Source organism: Rhinichthys klamathensis, unplaced genomic scaffold, assembly GCF_029890125.1.
Source record: "Rhinichthys klamathensis goyatoka isolate OS25496 unplaced genomic scaffold, OSU_Roscu_1.1 h1tg000372l_1, whole genome shotgun sequence".
Taxonomy (NCBI): Eukaryota; Metazoa; Chordata; class Actinopteri; order Cypriniformes; family Leuciscidae; genus Rhinichthys; species Rhinichthys klamathensis.
In genome coordinates, this window is record NW_026606879.1 from 244307 (window position 1) to 254582 (window position 10276).

Genomic DNA, 10276 nt, shown 5'->3' on the forward strand with positions numbered 1-10276 from the left:
GAGACGCAAACAGATCCACCTCTGCTTGGCCGTAAAACTCCCAAATTTTCTCCACCGCCTCGGGGTGGAGTCTCCAGTCCCCTGGCCTCAGCTCCTGCCTCGACAGGATGTCTGCCCCCACATTCTGGTCCCCAGGAATATACACTGCCCTCAGGGAGAGTACCTTCCCCAGAGACCACAGGAGGATCTGGTGCGCCAGTTTGCAGAGCGGACGCGACCGCAGACCCCCCTGACGGTTCAGATAAGAGACCACTGATGTGTTGTCTGTTCGTACAAGCACATGATGGCCCCTCAGGTCTGGGAGAAACTGTCTCAACGCATTGAAGACAGCCATCATCTCCAGGAAATTGATGTGCCACGAAAGATGATGACTTTTCCACAGACCCTGAACCGAGCGGCCTTCCATTACCGCTCCCCAGCCGGTGAGGGAAGCATCTGTCGAGATCGTAACACGATGGCAAAGGGCTCCCAATACCGGACCCTGGGTTAAGAACCAATGTTTCCTCCATATAATTTAGGCACGAAGGCACCGCCGCGTGACCTTGATCATACGAAGTGGGTTTCCCCTCGGGGAGAACCCTCTGGTCCTTAGCCACCACTGTAAAGGTCTCATGTACAGCAGGCCAAAAGGAATCACGTTGGACGCTGCCGCCAAGAGGCCCAACAGTCTCTCGAACTGTTTCACAGTGCGTGACTGGCCTAGCTTTAGCTCTTTGGTGGCTGTCAGGATAGCAGCTACACGAACGGGCGATAGAGTGGCCCGCATCGTCACTGAATCCCATACCACACCAAGGAAAGTGGTTCTCTGTACTGGAGAAAGAACACTCTTCTTGGCGTTGAGCCTCAACCCCAACATCTGCATATGGGCGAGAACGACACCTCGGTGCCGAACCGCCAACTGCTCTGATTCCGCCAGAATCAGCCAGTCGTCGATGTAGTTCAGAATACGTATGCCCTGAAGCCTGAGAGGGGCTAGAGCTGCATCCACGCATTTCGTGAACGTGCGGGGTGATAAAGCTAGACCGAAAGGAAGAACCCGATATTGGTATTCTTTGCCCCCGAAAGAAAACCTTAGGAACTTCCTGTGCTGAGGGAGGATGGAGATATGGAAGTAGGCGTCCTTCAGATCTATCGTGACAAACCAGTCCTCGGATCTGATTTGAGTCACGATCTGTTTGAGTGTCAGCATCTTGAACTTGAGTTTCTGTACTGAACGATTCAACAGACGAAGATCTAAAATGGGACGCAACCCCCCATCCTTTTTTGGAACAATGAAATAACGGCTGTAAAAACCCGACTCTCTGTCGGGTGAGTACACCTGTTCTATAGCTTCCTTTGCTAACAGGGCCTTTACCTCTTGCTCCATTACCAGAGCCTGCTCAGGATGCACCACTGTGGGCAGCACCCCGTTGTAACGAGGAGGACGAGAACCAAACTGGATTCTGTATCCTTTCTCTACAATCTGCAGGACCCAATGAGAAATATTCGGCAGAAGCTTCCACGCTGCCAGAAAATTTACTAAGGGAACCAGCCTCTCGAGGCTGGTCTCTGGTGTTATCGAGACAGCCAATTCCGGAGCCTGAAACATAATGGCAGGAACTACCTGAACTGGCCGCTCTAAGGCCCCCCTCAGAGGGCGCGAAACCGATGCTGTGCCGCAGCATAGCATCAGCGACTCGCTGGAGACCGCTGCGCCCTGAAGCACCAAGGGTGGCAGGGTTGGCAGAACGGTCTCGTGAGGACCCCGAAATGGAACGGGCACCGTATAATGAGGTGAACACCGCTCCACTTCGGTCGGGGCTGTCCTCACAGGCCTGATGCATGAACATCAGGACCTTTTTTTTTTGAACCGAAGTCTTCTTCGCCTGAAGAACGGTCCTCAGATCCGGCTTCGACTTAGAAGACTTCGGTTGAGAGGGTTGCGTCCGTCTCCAGTCTCTACGTGGAGGTGCACGAGACGCAACACTCTCTTTCTGATGCACACGATATGATGAGCTCGACGGCTGGGGCTGCTCACGCCCAGCAGTCGCAGGGGGCTGGACCCGGCGAGGGATAAACTTTTTAAAAACGTCCGCTTGTTTCTTTGACTCCTGAAATCTCTCGACGACCGCGTGGACTGCGTCGCCGAAGAGACCAGAAGGTTCAAGCGGAGCATCTAATAAAAAAGCTCGATCTTTTTCTTTAATTTCAGACAGATTTAACCATAAATGTCTCTCAGTAGCTACCAAGGCTGCCATAGACCGCCCAATTGCTCTGGCGGTCTCCTTAGTAGCCCTGAGAGAAAGATCGGTAGCCCGACGAAGTTCACGAATATCGTCATGACTGACTCCCTCACTACTATCCAGATCCCCCAGCAGGTCAGCTTGATAAGCCTGGAGCACTGCCATAGTATGCAGACATGCTCCAGCTTGACCTGCTGCCGTATAAGCTTTGCCCACTAACACCGAAGTGGCTTTAAGCGGTCTAGTGGGCAAAGCCGAGGCTTTCAGAGACGATGCGGGACCAGGGGAAAGATAACTGGCTAAATTCTCTTCCGCCTGGGGCATCGCCTCATAACCATACTCTTTCAGCCCTCTTATTCTCGAATAAGTGTTAACATGAGGGCTGAAAAGACGTGATGAATATGGTTTATTCCACGATTTAGAAATTTCATTGTGCAAATCGGGAAAAAATGGAAGCCCTCGTGGTGGAGATAATGTGGTGGAAGATAAAAAGCGCTCATCTAATTTGCTTTTAGGACGAGCGCCCTTCTTCTCAGATGGCCATTCAATATTTAATTTCTCTACAGCCCGCGACATAACATCCACCAGCTCATCATATGCTGGGGAAATAAATTGTGAATCTCTTTCCCCCATGTGTGTGCTTACACTCTCCACACTCATCGCATCAACCTCCTCGGAGGAAGAGCAATAAAGTAATGGAGGGCTCTCTCCCCGGGCAGAAGAAACCGCAGAGCGTGCTTCCGACACCGGGGAGAGAGCACTGGATCTCTCGGGTAAGGAAGGAGAAAGAGCCCTCGGACCCGTCTCCAACCCCTCCGAAAGATCCTTTTGCGATCCCCAGGAATGCATTCTCCGCGCTGCCTCAGCAGACGCGGGTCCTGATCCCTGTGGATCGCGAGCCTGCCCACTCTCTTTATCAAAGAGTGACAGGCGAGAGCGGAGCATGCGAAGCGGTAACATCTCACAATGCTGGCACTCAGCCCCCTCGAAGGCTGAGACCGCATGCTCCACTCCCAAACAAACGACACAAAGCTCGTGTGTATCCCCACCCGTTAAATAACGCGGGCAGGGAGAAGCACACTGTTTGTACACTTGTTTAGTTTCCATCCTTTTCCGCAACAGACAACAGTAAATAGACAGAGACAAAATGACACAGATCGCTTGCTGAGGCGCAGAAGCTAATGCCGCGTTTCACCGGGTGAGCCTTTATCCCTTCCTGGTCATGACGTCACCCGCCCGTGACGCTCATTCTTTCCATTGGACTAGTTGACATTGATGCTCAGACGCATGCACGCTGGGGGCGTTCCCAAGGCGTCAAGTGACGCATCGAGAGTTCCCTCGAAAGGGAACGTTAGGGACCTTTCGGTATTTATGGAAAGGGCCACCGGAGGAAAATAGGGGAGGGTCATGTCTTTTTATTCTTTGTTGAGGGGAGGGTCATCCAACTTTTTTAGTCTATAGGGGAGGGTCACCCAACTTTTGTATTCATCAAAACAGCTACATTTCAAAGTGGCTTGTTTGGTGCATATTTTTTCCATGTAGCTTTATGTAGCTCTCTCGGTCTCGGCCCCCCATCGCTATCTATGGTCTGACCCAACAAAAATCTAGTTTGGCGCTGTTTGACAGTGCGCGCGCACTTCAGTACGCGCTCAGAAAAAGTGTATTAGAACAGAACGCCAAAGTAATGTTTACCCGGCAAAGCTTTAAAGCACGAGCAAATAATGAACTTTTGGGATTGCGAATAAGTGCAGTGTCCTGTGAGTGTAACTCTACCGCTGCATTAACATTTGATGTGAATGTACGTAGAGTTTTACAGTATTGGGACTGAGGCGCCAGAACTGCAGCTGATATAATGTGCGCTGTAGCACGATACTACCATATTTCAGTTTCCATTCTTATTGTGTTTCCACAACAATGTTAGTGAGCAAATCTACTGAAATTGCCCCCATAACAGTGGAGTGTGATGTGTTGGACATAGGGCTACCACATTTTTAAATTACTATTAGTATTATTTGAAGTTTACATAATAAAATAGACCTACACCAAAAAAACTAGTTGAGGATAAATTCTTTAAAATTGGGCAATTCCAGCGTTATGGATGTCACATTTGCTGTCAAAACATGAAATATAAATTCTCAGAAAATGCATTAAATACTGAAACGCCTGTTTATATATTCATACTCCAAGGCGGGCTTACACGGTGCGATTTTTTTTTTTTTTTTTTTTTTGCTGTTTTACGAGCTCGCAGATGATTTTTTTTCACTCGGGAGAAATCGCGTGGTAATCGGTTGTGCTCGCATGTTGCGGGCGGCTCATGTCGTGTGCTAGGAAGATACGAGCCGAGCCGAACCTCTCGACCTCACGATCATTTTTAAACATGTCTAAAAAGTTCGGGAGCTGTAGGCTTGGATTCGTGAGGTGTGTGCGCTGTGCGGTTGAATGAGCCGATGTGTCGATCTATCTGAATTTGACCAACCAGGAGCTGAAGAAATCCACAGAAGAAAGACGAACATGGCAGCGCCACCGCGAATTTGGACTATTGAAAGGGAAGCCTACTACTTTATTATGATTTCAGTATCATAATGATTAATAAATGCATGCACAATTATCAGTGAACTTGATAAATGTTGTAGATATGTTTTAATATGCACAAACAAATGCCTTTCAACTTGTGTGCAAAATTCAGAATTTAATAAATGTGCAGCAATTTGTCCAAATAGAGTCTGTATATGTGTTGTAGCCATAATAAGCGCATTTTCATATTATAATGTTTTTTTTCCATCTATGTTAATTATGAAAAGTATAGCCTACGCAATATATCGGGAGACATGGCCAGACATGATTTTGACCACTTCATTAAGTGTTGTTTTGTAGAAAGCCTTTCTTTAAAGTGAATTTCGTTTTGTATAAATTCTATCTTAATTTTAATCAATGTTTCATCAACAAATTGTCTGGATTTAATAAGAAGTAAATAGTAGAAAATCATCATGACACGGAGGCGCGTGAACTGGACTCTTGTCTAATAAATTAACCGAAACATCATAATAGGCTGTAGTAGGCTACTTGCCTCACAGATCTGATAAATATATAGAAAGCTTGACATGTCTACTTTTTAACAGAACAATTCAAAACGAAAGAAAACAGACAGACTGCTCTCTGCTTATGTAATCCGAAATGTGCATTTCTCTCTGGCGCTTATTGCGAAGATCGCGAGTCAGCATCACCACCTTTATATTTGCAACCGACACTGACAAAGACTTGTTTATTAATAAACAATTAAAATGTCCCCTTGCTATATTATTCATAATCGTTACTTTTGCTGTTGGCAGGGGGAGCATTGCCCCCCCTGGTGGCTGAAACCCGTTTAAAAAATTTTTTGCATTGTTAAAAAAAATATATATTATAAATATTTTAAATAACACAAAACAACTAAATGGTGGTAGGTAATACACATCTGATTTTATATACTGCTTTAGTAAAAAAAAAAACTGCAATGGAAACAGGTTTTGCGCATTTACAGTCAGCTGACTTAGAGAAGACGCGGGGATAATAATAATAATTATCATCATTATTATAACATTTATTAGGCTACATAGGCTATGTAGAAGACGCTTATCAAAAAAAGGAACAAAGCGATTCGTCACATATCATTCATAATACAGGGCTAAGATGATCACAAATGGGCTAAACAAGATTTTGACGCATATCCAAGTGTGTGTGCGGAATGTGGAGCGCGCACTGGATGGCACGGAGGCGCGGGGCGCGGGCGCGAACACTTGCATTTTTCTATCAACAGTGGAAACAACTTAAAATAGGCTAGCCTACTCTATCATTTCTGGTCATACAGAAAATAATAATACATTATTCGCAACTACTTTTATTTGTGTACACTCACAATAACAAGAAAACGTTGTGCTTTTGTAAAATAAAATAAAACAATCAGGCGCGCTTCATGGTCTCCGTGAACTGAAGCGCTATAACTGAAACAAAATAGCCTAAGCTAAAGCTTAAAATGTCCACTTTAAAACGAACAAATTCGAATCGAAAGCTAATACCTTCTGATTATGTAATCCGTATGAGAGGTGCATTTCTCGGTGCATCCGCCGTATACAGCGGAGATGGAGATATGTTTTAGCCGACACTGATTTTTTATTAATAAACAATTAAAATGCCTTGTTATTTTTTCAGACACATTTATTAATTAGTATAGCCTATAACTCACCTATAAATCCCCTTTCTGTAGCCTGTGGTTATCTTCTCATTCAGCACATACGGGAAAAATATAATTTCCAGGTTCTAATTTGGCCTTAGAAAACCAGTTAAATCTACATTTTTTCATATTAATTTGTCAATATTTTTAATGTTTAATAAAGGGGCAAAAAGTCATAAACAAAAATCTGAAAATTCGTCCATATTATTTATTTTGCGCAGCATTTGGTGTGTAGCAGTTCAAATTAAAATTTTGGTGTTCGACTTTGCGTTTTAAAAATACAACCGTTTATTTTTCGTTTTGCAATTACGGCTTAAATAAGGAAAAACGAATGGACACAAAAGTACACTGACCGTTTGGACATAATACGAGACAGAGTTCTTTATCAAATTCATAAAAGAAACAATAATTACAGGAATACTGGATTCTAAACCTCAAAGAAATGCCACAATCAAGACCTCGGAGCAGAAATGAGGGAGAAACAGCCAGGAACTCTTAGGCTAGGCTATGTGCCGTTCGCAGTATAAGGGTCTGCCATTAATGCTTGGATAACACCACGTCTCCTTCCATTAATAATAATAATGTTTAAACTAGTGCGGTGGCTGTGATATAGCCTAGGCTTTAAACCTACCAACATCCGGTTACCATGATTTTTGGAATGACTTATCGCGAGAGGAAAAAAAATACATTTTAGTCGCATAACATCGGTTAATGGAAACGCCGTCATTTCGCAATAGTTTTTTATCGACATTTAGAAAAAGTCGCAAAAGTTTTGCGCAAATCTGTAATGGAAACGCGCCTAATGATTACTACATGAATGAATGAATGCTACAATGATTTTTTTTTTGCCCCCCCCTGGCTCGAATGTCAAACTCCGCCTATGGTTATTGGCAGCGCCACCCTTACATTTTACATGAACACGTCACCACTGCATCAGCACCGAAAACATGATTTTTTTTTTCCAAATCAAAAATTGTGATACGAACCGAATTGTAGGTTTGGTGTATCATTACAGCAAGATGAGAAAGCAGGAGTTGAGTCGTTTATCATGGAATGGCTATCTGAACATCTTTGCCAAGCGCAAACCAGAAAAGTAGCCTAATCAATAAATTATCGGGGAGGGTCATGCCTTTTTTCACAATCATTTTGGAGGGTCATATAAAAAATTATTGCTGGCGAAGGGAGGGTCAAGTCTTTTTTGACTACAGATCTCAAATCTCCTCCGGTGGCCCCTTAAATAAATAACGAACAGTCCCTTATGGCGCTTTTCCACTACACAGTACCAGCTCGCCTCGGCTCGGCTCGGCTCGGCTCGACTCGACTCGCCTTTTATACTTAATATTTTGTGGAAACTGTGTTTGATGAATAGAGAGTTGCTGTTTGCAAGATTGATGTTGGACACACAGTGAACATTAGTTAAATAGGGTTTGCATACTAAAACATCTGAGAGAAATGCTGCATAAGAAGGATAAGAATCTTTTACTTTACACAGAACAAATTCAGAAAATTTTTGTCACAAAAACAGACAAAACAGACACCCCTCGTTTTGTTTATGCTTCTTTGTTTATTATATTAAATAAACACATAACTATATATAAAATTACAACTAAACGTATTAATGTTTCGTTTCAAAGACGAGAGGACAGTAAATTTTGAAGACTCTGCCATAATCCCGTTTTCCTCCGCTTTAAATCTCCCCAACCGGAAATGTAAGAGCATCCTTGCATCAAACGCGGAAGTTATGCGTGCGTGCATATAGCCCATTGTTGCTTAGCAAAGTGCGTGACATTTTATCTACATGTTATGCGGCTAGAGTTTTGACACCGAGTCAATGGGCTCTGTGTAATTCTTTCTTTTTCGCTTGTTTATCGTCATCAGTCTTTTTCCTTTTACCTCTTTGTTTTATGAGCAGGTGTCACTCGAGAATTGGCAGTTTAGGTTGTTTCTCCGTCATAAGCACAGCTGCAGCACGCCGGCAATCTTGAGTTTGAACGACGGCTCGCGCTCCGGCGCTCGCGCTGTGCAAGAGAGGGGTGTGATCAGCGCGTACATGAGCGTGACTGACACTGCTAAGACACTCCTCTCAGCTCTGATTGGTTGTTTCTGACCGGGAGCGTGTATTTCTTGCAAATGGCAATAGGACCACTGGGAGGAGCCAGAGGAGCTTGATTTTTACACAGATTATCTGTCTCATATTCTACTGTCAGGACATAATGACAGTTTTAGCAAATACATGTTTTCAAAAGTTACCTACAGGAGCTTTAATAACAATTAACAATGTCGCAAAATTTACCTAAACGTTATTTCTTTCACTTTCTCGATACGCGCTTTGAAGCTTCAGTGTCAAATGTAACATCATAGCACGCAGCCATCTTTAGAATTTTATCTTTGAACTTCCGTTTTTGCGTTAGCCCTGTATATTTCTATGGCGTTGCTGTTGAAGAGTAATTAGCTGGTGAAGTGGATTTACTTATTGAGTAAGTTATCATGAACATTGTAATGTTTGAAGCTGATGTCATAACAAATGTCAGTAGAGCAGGAAGATTTTAAAACGAGCAGTTCATTCATAAATCATTAAGATCTTACCTTCATGCTGTGGAAGTACAAGCCGGAGGACAGAACACAACGAGCACAGCGAGGAAAAGGGGCGGGGCTACATAAGGTCTAAAGGCCTTAAAGTGCCTCAATTATGCTATTTTAAAGGGCTCCTGTAACAGGTTTAAACAACAAGTTTGCATCAAAGGAAACTACACACCCATTACCATAACTGAACTTCAGCTCAGGAGGCTTCCTCATTCCTCAGCGATTGTACACGCTGTAAAGACATTAACAATGACGTTGATTTGACCATATCAATCCGAGCGTGAGTCCGATTAAACATTGGAAGAACTAGTTATTCAACCCGAACCTTCATCGCAAGCACGACTTGATCAGGACGTTTCTCAGTGATACACTACTCAGTTTGCGGTAGGCCTATATGAGATGTTGCAACTGTAATTCCTCACCATCAGCATTAACAAGTGTATGTCCATCAACAAACATATGTGTATTTCTAATTTATTGTGGTGCACATGTGGGAACTGTATCAATAACAGTGCATACGTTAGCCCAGCCCTAACATGAATGAATGTATCATTGTAACATTAAAGTTTGCAAAACAAATTTTGCTCCATCCTTTATCTTTACTCAAAGTAGTAAGAACGACAGACAATCTGCATTAATAGACAGGAAATAGTGGCCCACAGCTTTTTAGCAGAACTATTAAGTAGTAAGACTGTAATAACGTGAGTTAGTTTAGTCGGAAAACTTGTAAAACACATACGTTTTTAAAATAGAAAATACATCAATAATTATTCATACTTGCAGGTTGTGATTCTGAGGAGCAAGCTGGTCCAAATAAACTGATCCATCTTTCAAGAGAAAGCGTTTTGCGAATCGTGCATTGTACAGTAGTCAGTAAAATGACGTTTGAGGGCGGGTCAAGTTGTTCTCGGGCATAGGCGGGCATTGTGCAAATATCTAGTGACGTAAAACAGTCGGTAGGATTCAAATTACAGACGACAGGTTAAGGCGGTTCACAGTCGATTATTTCTTTTGGGAGACAATAACTTTATTTATCGTGCACTTTCGACTTTGTAGAACATTTACATTCACAAACAGCTATTACACACTGCATGAAAGGGAATATTTGAGAAAAAACATAATAGGGGGACTTGAATGTGCTTAATCTCAATTATTTGTGCTGAAAATTAATTAAGTAAATGTGTTTACTGCATTAAAATGTAGATAATTTAAAAATAGAGATTATAATTAAAATGGCTAGAAACTCAAAGGACATGGGTTT

At 43.1% G+C, this 10276-nt stretch overlaps 1 protein-coding gene across 1 annotated transcript in view; it reads right to left on the reverse strand.

The window, feature by feature from the left end:
* Positions 1 to 2321: 2321 nt before the first annotated feature.
* Positions 2322 to 10276, reverse strand: part of tgfbrap1 (transforming growth factor, beta receptor associated protein 1) — a 69585-nt gene continuing 61630 nt past the window's right edge. Inside the window, exon 13 of the transcript XR_008803784.1 lies at positions 2322 to 2337. The gene's annotated coding sequence lies outside the window, so the exon portion shown is untranslated. The remainder of the gene's footprint in view (positions 2338 to 10276) is intronic.